This window comes from Pelophylax lessonae (genome assembly GCF_965119305.1).
Source record: "Pelophylax lessonae genome assembly, chromosome: 5".
In the NCBI taxonomy this organism is placed as follows: Eukaryota; Metazoa; Chordata; class Amphibia; order Anura; family Ranidae; genus Pelophylax; species Pelophylax lessonae.
This window is the reverse complement of record NC_138772.1, coordinates 365,680,589-365,696,158: the sequence shown is the minus strand read 5'-3', so window position 1 is coordinate 365,696,158 and position 15,570 is coordinate 365,680,589. Positions and strand designations below refer to the sequence as shown.

Genomic DNA, 15,570 nt, shown 5'->3' with positions numbered 1-15,570 from the left:
GTAACCTAATCTGTAAATGTAGAAGAGTATCCTGTGATACTGATCAGATTCTCCCCCAGGCAAAAATTATGTAACAAGCAGTGTAATCAATGAAATAACTTTTTCCCAGGATTCAGCAGCCTGCACAACGTGGCACATACTTCATTTGAAGTAAGTGATGTGACTAAATCGGTAGAGGTTTCACATTTGGTAAATATGTCAGATGTACATGCATGGGTATATGCCAGTGCAAATAAACAAATACGGCCATTCGATTTTATAGCAAGCTGTACGGCTCCCTAGGGGCAGGAAAGCGGTGGGGTATTTACTGTAATATTTAACTAGTCATATGCATGAATCATTAGACATTTGTCACCAGTATATGTACTCCTATTAGAAGATGTACCCTCATCTTTAGTTTTGTGTCACCTGTACTGTAAATTTTTGATTGGTCACCAAGACATAGAGAGGGTGAATCCCTTCAGCAGGCACACAGACAGCTATGCAATTAGACAGGGGTTCTAATCCTTCCACGCTCTGTCCAAAACTACTTTTTTTCATAGTTTGCCAATGCCCTAACTCTGAAATATAAGAAACAATTTCAGGCAACAGGTAAAAATGAGCATTGTGCTATTATTGCTATCAAAGACTGCAACTACGGTATGAACCAATGATCTTACTTAATTTTCTGTAATCCACTGCAGGCCGATTTAACAAGAGCAGTTGGAAAGCATAACAAGTGGACTTTCAGAGATCCTGCATTGTATAACTTCAACTCTTTTACTGACTCCTGCATTCTAAGGTAGGTTCAAACCCGATTGGTAAATATGGGAAACAACTTTTTTTTTTTTCCAAGCTTTCGGATGTGAGAGGGAGGATCCAGCAGTGGGATTTTAGCATCAAAGTGGTTGTAAACCTTTATATATATATACCCAGTGAAGTGACTAGCCTAAGGTGGTACAGAGATTAAACAAATGCTCCTACATAAGTTGTACCTGTTTTATCTGCAGCCCTCTCTACTCTACAGCTGTTCAATGTTCAGTGGAGATACAGGTTGTTTGACCTTTCAGAAAGCAGGGGGCAAGTAGATGAAGCTACGCTTTGCAGAACTCAGGAGAGCTCAGAGAGCTGATTGGAGGGAAGGTACACAACTCTATTCACACAGCACACATGAAGAGAAAGGCTGTCCGTCAAAAGTTGTGTGCTGGAACTTGTCACCTTTTTATCTCTTGGTGTCAGAAGTCACTCATGCAGATAACAGAGAAACTAGACAGCGGAGGGAAATTACACTTAGTGCACTGGATTGAGACAAGTATACACTTTAGAGAAGTATGCTCTGTTCATACTTCATGTCAGAAGTTTGCATCCACTTTAACCACTTGACCTCCGGAAGATTTACCCTCTTCATGACCAAGCTATTTATTGCTATACTTTAACTGACGATTGTGCGATCATACAACGCTGTCTTTTTATGTTCCCACCCCAAACAGAGCTTTCTTTCGGTGGTATTTGATCAATCTGTTTTCTTTGCGCTCAAAAACATATCCAATAAAACATTTAAAAAAATCAAATTTATTCATAAAAATAGGCTAATTACATATTCTTGGTAAAAAAATAATAAAATCCTAATAAGCGTGTATTGATTGGTTTGTGAAAAAGTTCTGGCGTCTACAAACTATGGGATAAATACACTGGAATTTTTATTTATTTTTCTTTTATACTAGTAATGGCGGCGATCGGTGACTTATAGCAGTACTGCAATAATATGACGGACAGTGTGACACTTTGTGGGAATTAGTGACACTAATACAGTGATCAGTGCTAAAAATATACACTGTCACACTACTAATGACACTGGCTGGGAAAGAGTTAAACATCTAGGGTGATCAAAGGGTTAAATGTGTGCCTAACCAGTGTTTTTGAGTACACTGTGTGGTGTTTTTACTAAGGGATCTGGTGAATTTTATTCTCTGCTTTGCAGGGAAACCAAATCCACCATATCCCTGCTGACAGGACAGAGCTCTGCCTTGATTACTTAGGCAGGGCTCCATCCTGTGTCTCTCCTCGCCGATCAGTGGATGCCGGTGCACATCCATTGGCCAGCACCCGCTGATCAGCATCTGCTGTGACTTATCACAGCAGAAGGGGCCTATGTGGAATTGCAGAATCATGCATATGTTTGTGCTTCTGCAAAGAACGACCACCCTGGCCTGTAGCAGTAAATCTGCTATAAGAGAGGTCAAAAAGTGGTTAAAGGAAAACGGTATTGGGAAAATATGGTGGCTACCATTGCTGGTTTCTTTTTCTGAGAATCCAAGCTACTTCATATCTCATTTATCACGTAATAGCTAGTAGTTGGCCACATTAAACTGGAATGGTCTGTAATGTTGAAGATGTTTGTTTTTTAAAGCTTATCCTAACCACTTCTTTAGTTCTGTTGAGCGCCAGTAGCACACCACAACATTTATATCCACACAGGTAGCACAGTCATTTTAATCTAGTCACCATGGCGTGTGTTAAGGGAGATAATGATTTTCGAAGAATAGCCTGAAAGGTATGGAAGTGGTACCATCTTTGTTTTTAGTTTTAGGAAGTCTACATGGGTGTTATTGCTTTGATTTATATGGCTGATGGTGGAAGGAATTGTCAAAATGCTAGGCAAGAGGAGAATTTTAAAATGAAAATTTATGTAAAACATACACTAATAATATTATACTTCCAGGATTTATATAGCGCCAACAGTGTGCACAGCAATTTACAACACAAGGGCAGACAGTACAGTTACAATACAGTTCAATGCTGGAGGAATCAGAGAGCCCTGGTCCTTAGAGCTTACAATCTAGGAGGGAGGGCCAAGTGATACGAAAGGTAATGGCTGTGGGGGATGAGCCGGTGGAGAAAATAAAAGTACAGTTGTTAGGTAGCGGCAGAATAGGATTTTCCTGGGATCGTCTAAAAACAAACGGAGTAGAAGATAGTTGGACAGATTGGGGTAGTGAGTTCCCTAGGATAGAAGAGACTTGGGAGAAGTCCTGGAGGTGAGCATTGGAGGAGGTCACAAGGGAACTAGAGAGCAGGAGGTCTTGGGAGGAACAAAGAGAATGATTAGGTTGGTTCTTTGAGACTAGGCTAGTGATGTAGCTAGGGGCCGAGTTGTGGGTGGCCTTGTAAATTGCTGTTAGTATTTTGAATTTAATTATTTGGGTAAGCGGAAGCCAGTGAAGGGATTGACAGAGAGGAGTAGCAGATACTGAAAGGTTGGTAATGTGGATGAGCCTGGCCACAGCATTCATGATGAACTGAAAGGGGGGGTGGTGTAGCCTATGTAAAGATAATCCCGAGAGGAGGGAGTTCTAGTAGTGGAGGCGAGAGAAAACAAGGGATTGAACTAGGAGCTTTGCAGTGTCATTGATTAGGAAGGGGCGTATTTTGGAGGTTGAGGCGGCAAGATTTGGACAGTGATTGGACGTGGGGCTGAAAGGATAGTTTAGAATCTTGGCATGTGGGGACGGGTTGATAGTTGTGCCATCTATCTTAACAGAGAAATCCGGGGAAGAGGCACACAGGGGAGGAAATATTATGAGCTCGGTTTTGGATAGATTAAGTTTGGGGAAGTGGTGTGACATCCAGGCTGATATGTCTATCAGTAAATTAGTGATACGTGAGGAGACTGAAGGAGTGAGCTGAGGAGAGATACATTTGGTTGTTGTCGTCATTGTAGAGGTGGTAGTGGATGCCATGGGAGGCTGACCCGGGGAGGAGGTGTAGGTGTAGATCGATAATAGTAGAGGTCCAAGAACAGAACCTTGGGGGACCCGACAGAGAAATAAAGAGAAGATCAGGAAGCTGAATTGTAAGTAACTCTAAAGGTGCGGTTGAAAAAGTAGGAGTAGAACCACAGAAGAGTAGTCACAGAGACCAATGACATATATGATGTCAAAGGCCCCCGCGCCATTTGGAACCTTAGGGGGTAAACCCTCTGCATTGTGTAAAAACTCTGTTTGATCCTGTCTTCTCCGATCCTCCCCTTTGCCCTGGGGGCAAGCTGCACATGCTCAGTTTGGTGTGTATTTCTAGAGTTTTTTTTCTTCTGGGGAGAATGCATGTGATCAGCACAGGGCCAATCGGCACTGTCCAGACAGAGGGCCAGGGGTCCTGCAGCCTCAAAAGTCAATCAGGGGAGAATGAAAACTCCTCATACAAGCTTTAGCCAGACACTGATAGAAGACTGCTCTAACTGTTGATAAGAAAAGAGGTTTATATTTACTAAAACTATTGCATTTCCTTGTTCTGTGTACTGTGGGAGACCAGATCTAGTGAATTTGTGGTCCTGGGTTTAAACAGCTTGCACAACACCTGATACACAGTGTAAAACAAAATATGCAGTGCTATTTCTAATACTTAAATATGTTATATTAAAAATACTGTTCAGAAGTTTATATATATATATATATATAAATAAATATATATGCTTTATGCACGATGAAACCCTTTTGGACACTATTTTTATTATTATTATGCTCACATACAGTTGATTTATTAGAAATAGCGCTATTTGTTATTTTACTTAGTTACTTGCTGTGAGATTTCGAATATGATTACATTTCAATTATAGATATTTCTGTTCTAAATGGTTAATTCCTGCCCAATGTTTTCTTACATGGTGATAGCCAAATATATTGTATGTTTTAATGAATGTATATTGCAATATAGAAGTACCGAGGGTTTGGATTGTTTTCAGTTTCTTTTCTAGCCACCAGATGTCATCACAATACCAGGTTGTCGTTTGTTGTGGTTTTTTTTTTTTTTAACTAAGAGGATGCTGGAATTTGCAAGTACATGAAATGTGCTTTGCAAGTACACCGAAAGATATACCATTATGGTTGTGCTGCTACCCAATTTAAATTTTGCTTTTATTATAAAGATGACTCCTTTTCCATTTGGTAAAAGTAATTTTGCAGCTTATTAATATGCCAGTCACCATTGTTACTAAAAATAAACCTTATGAGTTATAGGACACAAGTTGTATTACTCTATTCAATTCTGTTGTTCGTGTGCAATTTTAATTTTTTTATCTTAATCATACAGTACAGGACACAGGCAACCTATTCATACACCATGGGTTATAGGTGCATACCTTCAGGTGATTGGGCACTAACAAGCTTTTGAGAAAATGAGTATGCCCATTGTCATGAGAAGCTTGGACTTAAAAAAAACTATTCAGCATTGTGAACAGATAAAACAGGACTGTATCGCTGACTGGTGCTGTAAAATTGGAACTTTAGAATGTACTCACTTTCCAGTGTAAACTTTTGAAACTTGGTGCTAAAATTAAACTACTTGGAGCTAAGTTTTAGGTGGATGACCAGGTGTTACATCACACCACTGGTGAAACACTTTAACGCAACTTCTTCCTATAGCCCTAAGGTACTCAGGGGCTTCCTCCCACCCTTTCTCCGCTAGGATTCATTACAGGATGGCCTACACTTGGGTTACTGCATACTGCTACCAGAGCCAGAACCTTATCTTCTACACTCTACTTTGTGAGTACCCCGACTCGTAGCTATGGCCTGGCAAAAGGGAGCCGATTCAAAATCACATGCAAACATTCGCTTTGCTGAAGGTTCGCACATCTCCTAATCTTAAGAGTTATGATGCGTCCCTTACACCAGAGCATGAACTGGTCTTAACATCAGCCCCTGCATCCAATTCTAGCTCCATTTCAGGCATCTCCTTCATCTGAACATGCCATTTGGATATGAAGAGACCTAAATATTTCCTGTTCATGAACAGAGTGTGCAGTCTCTGATGATTGGGGTAATCCTAAAAGGATTTTCACTCCCCTCAAAATCTTTGCGGAACTCTATCCAGTGGGAAAAATTATTTTTACAAAGAAGTGGGCTTGTCCTGTGGTTGATCCTCTTGTCTCTGCCGTAAGCCACTATCCGAAATGGACTGAAGTGGTGCTGTAAAGCTTGGACTGCTGAAAGCAGGACTTCATTCTCTCACTCAACATTGACTATTTTTAATCCTTATGCTGCTAGCATTAGTAAATAGATAGGAAAGTTTATTAAATGTACTAGTTTTAAACTTTTTTTTATTTTTTTAATTTTTTTACATTTCTTCAGTTACTTCCTTGTTTCCATGCCTAGGCAAATCTTGTCATATATCCCCGGAGTTTTCAGGAGGAGACCCTCCTGCCTGCATGCCTGAGCTAAGGTCAAATGGATTCCAGGTAGTATATGCTATATGAATCATCTGCCCTTACTAAAGATGGCCAGAAATGCTAGGGGGGGGGGTTCAAAGTGGTTTCTCTGCAAAATAAAGCACGGAGACATGGATTATTAGATGAGCTTGCTTTGAATATTAAAAAGGAATTGTGTGGTGTGACAGTACTGCAATGGAGTGAGGGTGCTTTCTCTCTGAGCCATTCCTTGGCTATTGGCTGTCTCACATGCCAGTTAGGTGCAGGACAGAGTCGCAGCCCCCCAGTGGTAGCGGTTCTTGTGCAGGAGTAGAGACGCGCTCAGGCTTGTTCAGATCATACCCGCCAGGGAGCTGTCACTGCACATCTCCAATCCTAAGCAGTGAGATGCTTCCCGACCTGCAGCTGCACATACACACGTTGCCGATGATTGGCGGTGTGCAATGACGGCTTCCTGGCGGGTACAATCCGAACACTCATAAGCCCATCATTACCCGGGAGCTCTAAATTCCTCCCTTCTATCCAGTTCCAGCCAGTTTAGCCCTTCTATCCAGTTCCAGCCGGTTTAGCCCTGCAGTCAAGATAGCGCTGACTCACAGCACCCACACGCTGATTCCCCAGGGAACAGGTAAGCACTTTATGGCCAGCATGAGCACACGGGTATTTATCCCCATGACTGTACACTCACACCAGTCTACTGCATTTTCACCTGCTGTCTCAGATGAGGGGGGCACAGAGAAGGACTGGAATCTGAGGGCGCACATTAGGGCTCTTCCCATGAAGGCAGACATTGACTAGCTGATTGCTACTGTTGAAAATACATTTAAACAGGCAATTGAAAGGCTTAGAGAGGACACTGTCACTCTGGGGAACCATGTAGAATCTTCAGAATCTGGCCAAGATAAACTATTGCTTGCTATACTCTCCTTACAGGAAAATTCCAAAAAAATGGGATCGTCTGCTGGACTCTTTCTTAGACCAACCGGATGATTATAAAAACTGATACAGAGGGCAGAATTACAATATTTGGGGCTTTCTTGAAAAGGTGTGCCTGATGCCAATGGTCCAGGGCCTCTTTAAACAAGTATTAGGAGACCCTGCTCCCCCTATTATCAAGATTGAGCAGGTGCAAAGGGACCTCCTGCCTATCCCACAGGACACTAATAGGCCCAGAGATGTTATGTCAGTTGCATAAATATTCTACAAAGGAAGCTGTTATGAATGCTGTGTGAGGCAAACCACATGTTGATTTTGATGGCGCTAAACTGCCCTTCTTCCTGGACTTGTTCAGGAGGACCCTTATGATGCAATATGCCATACGCCCTCTATGTACACCGTCAAGAACAGGTTGACTTTTGTTGGGTGGTTCCCCTTCCACCTTGTAGCACACAGAGGCGGCAAAACAGCCTCCTTGCAGAGACCTGCTTAATTTTTTGGAGAGTCTTGAGTTACCTGCTGTTGACCTTACTGAGTGGAGGGTTCAGGGGGAAATCCCACTCCCTCAGCATCCGAAAAGGTGGAGACAAGTCCCCTCCAGACCCCATTAGAGGAACCACACGGGTCTCCGTGATACTAGAGGGGTGTCCCATCCATATTCCTAAATGTTGCAATATCCTGTTCATTCTTGCACCCTAAAGTGGGGTACACACTATAAGAAAATCGAGTGAACGATAGTTCGATTTTCCTCGTTTCACAGAAAATCAAAACTGATGAACGAAAATTAGTACAAAAATTCTCATACGAGACAGGCTTTTTTTTTTGTATATTACTTTCTGATCATGCTCAGCATTTCTTTTCTGATTTTTCTTGTATGAATATTTTACAAAAACAGTACACAATAAACAAAAAAAGTTCTGTTCCCATACGAGAGAAATTTTTGAGTTTGTCCCCTGTGGGAATTTTCGAATGAAAAGTCGGAATCGGTTGTCGAAAGTTGTGTACACTCTATACGGAAATCGTACGAAAGTTCTTTGGACGAAAATTCTCGCCTTAATATGGCACTCATGGGTACTAGGCCTGCTGCCTTAGTTTACACCCAGATTATAGCTTGGTATAACCTACATAATTCCCTGAAACAAAAAAGCCGCTCCAAGTGAGTGAGTCTCTAGTTAATTTCCACACACACTGGTCAGGTGCTAGCCAAGCTTGCATGTTGTATATCACAAGGAAATAATTATGGACTGCTGCACTTCCAAAAATCCTTTTATCGAAGCTTCATATGACAAGTGGTTGACAGATGGAGCAGGGGACAAAGAGGTAGATGCGTTTCGCGCAAATGTTAGTTCCCACTATAAGTCGCTAATCGCCGCCATTACTAGTAAAAAGTGTAAAAAAAAAAAAAATTCACCAAAATATGTAGCAGAATACATATTGGTCTAAATTGCTCATTCCTGCCCACCCCGCACAAGTTCACAGCGCGGGTATTTCAATCGGCACCATCAGCCGTCTGGGACCGCCCCGCTCCACCCCCCTCGTGCCACACATCCCCGCCCCCCCCCCCCTGCGCAGGCTCGCAGCATGGGCATTTCAATAGGAACACTCAGCCACCTGGGATCGCCCCTCTTCAACTCCCTCCTGTTAGACATCTAAGAAATGGAGAGGTGCATGTCTTAAGGCAGTCCTAAGTGAGCGGGCTCAAACCCTCTTGGTCCGCTCTCAGTGAGCACCGATGCCTGACCTCTGTGGCTGCAGGATAATGGCAACTATGATGACAGTGTGCTGTGACTGGATGCAGTGCATGTGCTTGAGGGGGTTGGAGGCATTGAATGGGGGGTTTATACAAAATGTGTGCTGGGAGGAAAGGGGGGGGGGGCTAGAGCACTAGAGCATAGATGTGCTGGATTGGGGGGGGGGGAGTTAATTTGGGGAATAAGTATAAAGGATTAAAAAAAAATAAAGGATTGGGGGGGGGGTAGAATTGGAAGTATAGGTCTGAAACATACTCATTCCAACTCCCCCCCCCCATCTATTATATCTATGCCTCCAATTCCACTGCATTGCATTGGGGCTGCATTGATGGGTACTGGTGAGGCTGCATTGATGGGCACTGGTGAGGCTGCGTTGGTGGGCACTGGTGAGGCTGCGTTGGTGGGCACTGGTGAGGCTGCGTTGGTGGGCACTGGTGAGGCTGCGTTGGTGGGCACTGGTGAGGCTGCATTGGTGGGCACTGGTGAGGCTGCATTGATGGGCACTGATCAGGCTGCATTGATGGACACTGATAAGCTGCACTGATGGACACTGATAAAGTTGTTGTTAATATTTCGTTTTGTAACTTCTGCATAAAACATTTGAAAGTGTAATTTCATGAGATAATTTGAGGGTTTGTTTAGGGGTGGGGCAGGGTAGGGGTTATATATATATATATAATTTTTTTTTTTTTTTTTTACTTTCATGCATTCTATGCATGATGGTAAAAAACCTTCTGTGTGCAGCTCCACCCCCCCCAATACTTACCTAAGCTTCCTCTTGATCCAGCCATGTGTTAGAAATCGGCTCTTCGGGGACTCTCCCTCATTGGCTGAGACCGCAGTGGGAGCCATTGACTTTCAATTTCTGCCAGTAAGCCAATAGGGAGAGAGAGGGGGCAGGGCCGAGCCACGGCTCACTGTATGAAGGAACATGCATAGCAGCAGTTGGAGAGCATGCCTCAATTGCAAGCTGCTTGCTCTGGAGTGCACTCGACCCCAGAGCTAGGCCCGTATATTTGGAGGGAGGAGCCAGGCCTGTGTATTAGTACTATCCTGGCATTTCTGGGGCCTCAAGAAATGAGATAGGCAGTCAGTCATCAGGATTGATCAATTTTGAAATATATATAAATATATACCATAGTTTGTAGACTAACTTTTCTACAGACTAAATAATTTACTCTGCTACTGGGTTATTTATACCAAAAAATTGTGGCAGACTACATTTTGGCCTAACTTTATGAAGAAAGATTGTTTGCAAAATTTTATAACTGAAACTTGTTTTTTCTCTATCGTCCATTGACAGACGAAGCCCTTATGCCTCTTAGACCTCTGGGTTATGCTGCCCCCTACAGGAGCAGAGAGGAAAAAAAACAGTTAACCACACCTTCGGGGGCTGTCCCTATAGGCATAACCCCACACACCTTGCTCCAGCATACCGGTTTATTTCTGCCTAGTGAAGGAGTAGGACCTAGGCTTCCTGCTGGGACTTCAGTCTCAGTTCTTTATTCTTTTAAGAATATTTTGTTTTTATTTTCTTTACTCACTTCTGCTAGTTAGTGATAAGGGGGATTCCTCCTGGTGGACTACAATCAATAGCCGGCTGAGGTTTTGCACTAGATAATCTAGATCCTTAAGGTCTCCCAGCCTGGCCTATGAGCAGGTTCTAGTCCCGCACTAGGCCTCGCCATGACAAAGCCCAGTTTTTGAGTGGGGACGAGCCTTCGAGTGGATGTCTCGCTGGGACGCGAGGACCTGGAATGCCCTGAGTCGCAGCATACCCCTCAGCTGGCAGCTCCCCCACTCCGTGAGGGAGCTGGTCTTTCCAGAGGGGAGCCCACCCGGTCCATGGTATGGTGAGTAAATGCAACCCCCCCATATCCCTTAGTGGTCTTGGGGGGGGGGGGGGGGCATGGGCCCACTCCTGGGGATGATAGGACCTAGTACTTCCCAAAAGATCCCCCTGGCCTGTCAGGATACCTGGCCCTGTGCCCTGCCCCTCTCCCCCGCTCCCTGCCCTTATTGCAGGTTTCACCTGGAGGGCGCTATTGCTGCCGCGCCTGGAGTCCTGGGGGATGTAAAATGGTACCTGTTTCTGCTGGGTCTTGTTGTAGATCCTCTATGGCCTCCAATTTGGGGTCCCCTTACCGCCACATGGCGAGCCGTGGGGGCGGCCATCTTTAGTATGGGCATATGGAGAATGTCTCCCCTTTGATGCATGGTGCAGCCATTTTCCCTGTGCTTCCCATTAATTTGCATCGGCAGCCATTTTTGTGTAGCCCTATGGAGCTACACAGGCAGCGTGACCTTTCACATTCTACCCAGACTGATGTCATATCCTGTGACTTTCATTTTCACTTTCCTGCTGCACAGATCGGCTCTGGAGGTTTCTCAGAGAGGTGGTAAAGTACTGGGGTCTCTGTGGGCATATACCTGCGCTCTCTGCTATCTGCATATATTTAAGGGGACTCCGAATTCTGCAGTTATCGGCGGTGGGGACCGCCAGGCAGTGGTTTCACCCTCAGACCCCTTTAGTGTGACTTCCGGATCGCAGTCGCTGGCCGCGATTTCAGCAGCACTGGAAAGCCTGGCGGCCAAGGTCGATTTTGTGATGAAAAAGGTTAATAGCTGAATACGGCTGCTGCCTTTACAGTCATCGATGGGGTCCTCTGATTCAGAGGCTGATATGGTCGCCATGGACACTCCCCTCCTTGAGAGATTGCTGTCCTCGAAATCGCATCATGAAGAGGACCTGTCCTCTTCAGCTGCAGCGCGGGAACCCGCTTTGGTGGAAGCCCTGATTGTTTCAGTAAGGGAAACTTTAAAAATGGCAGATGAGCCCACATTGACAGGGACACGGGTGTCCTTTGGCTCCCGCAAAAAAAACAAAAATGGGGCAAGGTTTTCCCTTGTCCCGAGAATTTTCATGATCTTGATAATGAAAAATGGCGGCGCATCAAACACGTGCTAGTAGTGCCTAAGCGCTTTAAACGTCGTTATCCCTTTGCAGAAACGGTTTCGAACCGTTGGACAGTACCGCCTAAGGTGGATCACCCTGTATCCAGGTTGAACAAATCTACTATAGTGCCTGTGGACGATTCCCCGGTGTTTTCGGACCCGGTGGACAGGTGGGTGGAATCCCTTTCCCGCCACATTCATGTGTTGGCGGGTTCAATCCTGAAACTGATTTTTGTGTCTGTTCTGGTATCACAGACGGTTACCGAATAGGTGAAGGTTTTTAAGGGGAATCTAGATGCTGACTTTGTTTCCCCGAAGTTGATGGACCTTATGGACCATATGGCCCAGGCCCTGGTGTTCCTGTGTGATGCGTCCTTGAATGCGGCTCCCCTGGTGGCCAGAGTGTCGGCTGTGGGGATTGCCATAAGACGCATGGTTTGGCTGAAGAGCTGGTCGACAGACCAGGCTTCCAAGAAGGCCTTAACAGATCTCCCTTTCCTGGGAGAGCGATTATTTGTCGACTCACTGGATGAGTTGATCAAAGGTCTAACTGGTTGGAAGAGTACTTTTCTTCCTCAATCCTCCAAAGGTAAGGCACCCCGTAGTAAGCGGGGGCCTTCTTTCACTGCTCATAGATGTTTTTTTCGTGTATCAAGGGCGCAAGACAAAGGTAAGCCGTTCAGGGCTTCTGGAGGGGCTAAAAAGCCATGGTCAGGCAAGACCGAGACCAGCCAGTCCAGTTCTGCGGACAAGTCCTCTTCTGCATGAAGGGGCGCCCTCACCCATTTCTGGGGTGGGGGGACGTTTGCGCTTCTTTCAGGAACCCTGGACTTCCTTCATTCAAAACAAATGGGTTCTCAAACTGATTCGTTTCGGGTACAAGATAGAATTTCAGTCCTGGCCGGCGGACCGGTTCTTTCAGTAAACCCTTCGCCTGTCTCTGGATTGCATGAAGGATCTCCGAGACGCAGTGCAGGATCTCCTTGCTCAAGGAAAGATTGTGCCAGTTCCTCCGCAGGAACGCTTTCAAGTTTCTATTCAAACCTGTTCACGGTGCCCAGAAAAGAGGGCAAGGTGCTTCCAATCCTGGACCTCAAGGCTCTGAACCGCTTTGTGCGAGTGCAGAAGTTTTGAAGAACCTATTTGGTCGGTGGTAGCGTCTTTAAATCAGGGGGATTTTCTGGCTTTCATCGCTATCAAGGAAGCGTATCTACACATCCACATCTACGGGGGACACCAGTGATTTCTCCTCTTTGCGGTGGCAGAGAAGCATTTTCAATTTGTGGCGTTACCCTTTGGTCTCATCTTCCGCTCCTAGAGTCTTTACCATGGTATTGGCTCCGGTATCGGCTTTGTTGCACCAAAAAGGGATTGTGATCCTGGGATATCTGGACAATCTCCTATTGAGAGTGGATTCTCACTCAGCTCTGTTGGGCGACCTGTCATTTACAGTTCAGACCCTTTAGGAATTCAGCTGGACTATCGATTTAAAAAAATCTGCTCTGATTATCTGGGGCTGACTCTAGATTCTGCCTTGGGAGGGTCTTTTTTCCTCAGGAAAAACTTTAGAAGTTGCAGGGGGCGATCCGGTTGTGTTGGAAACCGATCTGTCCTCACTACAGGCTTGCATGAGAGCCCTGAGTCTGATGGTATCAACCTTCGAGGCGGTTCCGTTTGCCCAATCTCACTCGAGACCTCTGCAAAAGGACATTCTTGCCAAATGGAACAGAGACCACAGTCTTTAGTCAAAATAATATGCTTGAGCCGACTCACGAGGTCTGCTCTATCCTGGTGGATCCAGTCACCAGCATTGTGTCAGGGCAAGTCCTTCCTACCACTGTTTTGGATGGTGGTTACCACTGACGCCAGCCTGTCAGGCTGGGGTAGAGTGCTGGGGAAAGCTCTGTGCCCAGGGGACCTGGTCAACAAAGGAGTCTTCCTTACCGATCAATATTTTGGAGCTCAGAGCAATCAAGCTTTGTCTGATCCACTGGATGAATCGGCTATGCGGTTCTCCGGTTTGGATCCATTCGGACAATGCCACAGCTGCGGCTTACATCAATCCTCAAGAGGGCACCAAGAGTGTCCTGGCAGCCGAGATTCTGGTATGGGCGGAAGACAGTGTTCCGGCTCTTTCCGCAGTCCACGTTCCGGGTGGGGAGAATTGGCAAGCGGATAACCTGAGTCATCAGGTGTTGGATCTAGGGGAATGGTCCCTTCATCCGGAGGTGTTTCATCTCCTCTGTGTCTGGTTGGGAACTCCGGAGGAAGACCTGTTTGCGTCTCGCCTCAACAGAAAAGTCCAGAGTTTGTGACCAGGTCTCGGGATCTTCTAGACGACGCCACAGACTCCTTGGTGGCTCCTTGGAGCCAGTATCGGCTGATCTATGCCTTCACTTCAATAAAACTCTTGCCAAGGTTTCTCCACAGGGTGGCGGTGGAAGGAATTCCTGTCGTTCTGGTGTCTCCAGACTGGCCTCGTTGGTCTTGGAACGCAGACCTAGTAAAAATGGTCGCCGATCCTCTGTGGGAGGATCTGCTGTCTCAGGGACCGATCTTCCATCCTGCTTTATGGTCACTGGCTTAAACGGCATGCCTGTTTAAAGGGCAGGTGTTGAGAGACAGGGGTCTCCCTGAATCTGTGATTCCTACCCTGTTAAAGGCTAGGAAGGTGACTTCTAGGAAGATTTATCATCATACGTGGAAATCGTAAATTTCATGGTGTAAATCGCTGCAGCTGCACCCTCGCTTGTTTTCTGTAGCTAGGGTTTTGGCCTTTTTACAAAAGGAGTTTGCCTTTGGCACTATCAAGGGCCAAGTGTCAGCCTTGGCTATTTACTTGCAATGTCCGTTGGCTGCTAATGCCTTGATTCGCACTTGTATTCAGGGGGTGCGTCATCTGGCTCCCCCGCAGAGATTCCCGTTGCCTCTGTTTTTGTCTGTTCTTCAAAAGCCTCCATTAGGGATATTTCTCTGCTTTCTTTATCCAAGAAGGTTGCCTTTCTTGTGAAGATTACTTCTGCCCGCAGAGTGTCTGAGTTGGCGCTGTCCTGTTCACCTTATTTGGTGGTCCACAGAGCTAAAGTAGTACTCTGAGCTAATCAGTCTTTTCTTCCTAAGGTGGTGTCTGATTTCCATCTAAATGAAGACATTGTGTTGCCTCCACTTTGTCCTAAGCCTAAGCATCCCTAGGAAATTGCTTTGCACTCTCTGGATGTGGTTTGGGCGATCAGGGTTTACCTGACGATCACTGAGTCTTTTAGGAAATCAGATGCTCTATTTGTCCTTACTGAGGGATCTTGTAAAAGTTTGGCTGCGTCTGCTGCGATTATATCCAGATGGATAAGGCAGATGGCTGTTCAGGCTTATTCATTGAAGGGTCAGGTTCCTCCTTTCCCTGTGAAGTCGCATTTTTCTAGAGCGCTGAGTGCCTCTTGGGCTTTTTGCCATCAGGCCTCAGTAGTTCAAGTTTGTAAGGTGGTGACTTGGTCGTCTGTGCACACACACATTTACAAATTTTTACAAAGTAGATTTGTTGGCATCTTAGGATGTGGCCTTTGGCTGCAAGGTTTTGCAGGCTGCTGTTTAAAGACACTCATTTGTTTCTCTTTAGGGGTTTTTTTCTTTTATGGGTGAGCTCCTGTTGTTCCTGGTTAAACTTTGTTACCCAGTTGGCTACGTTTTAGCCTTTGGAGTTTACTTTAACTACTTGGTTTGCGTTCTTCCTACCCCTCATGCCTACAC

General features: G+C 45.4%; 1 protein-coding gene across 2 annotated transcripts in view; it reads left to right on the top strand.

Moving 5' to 3' along the window:
* The window catches only part of ZNF407 (zinc finger protein 407), a 773,592-nt gene that overhangs the window by 29,900 nt on the left and 728,122 nt on the right, over positions 1-15,570 (top strand). The window contains exon 2 of one of the 2 annotated variants that reach the window (XM_082259208.1): positions 684-781. The exons of the other annotated variant lie outside the window; for it this stretch is intronic. The gene's annotated coding sequence lies outside the window, so the exon portion shown is untranslated. The remainder of the gene's footprint in view (positions 1-683; positions 782-15,570) is intronic. 2 annotated transcript variants of the gene reach the window in all.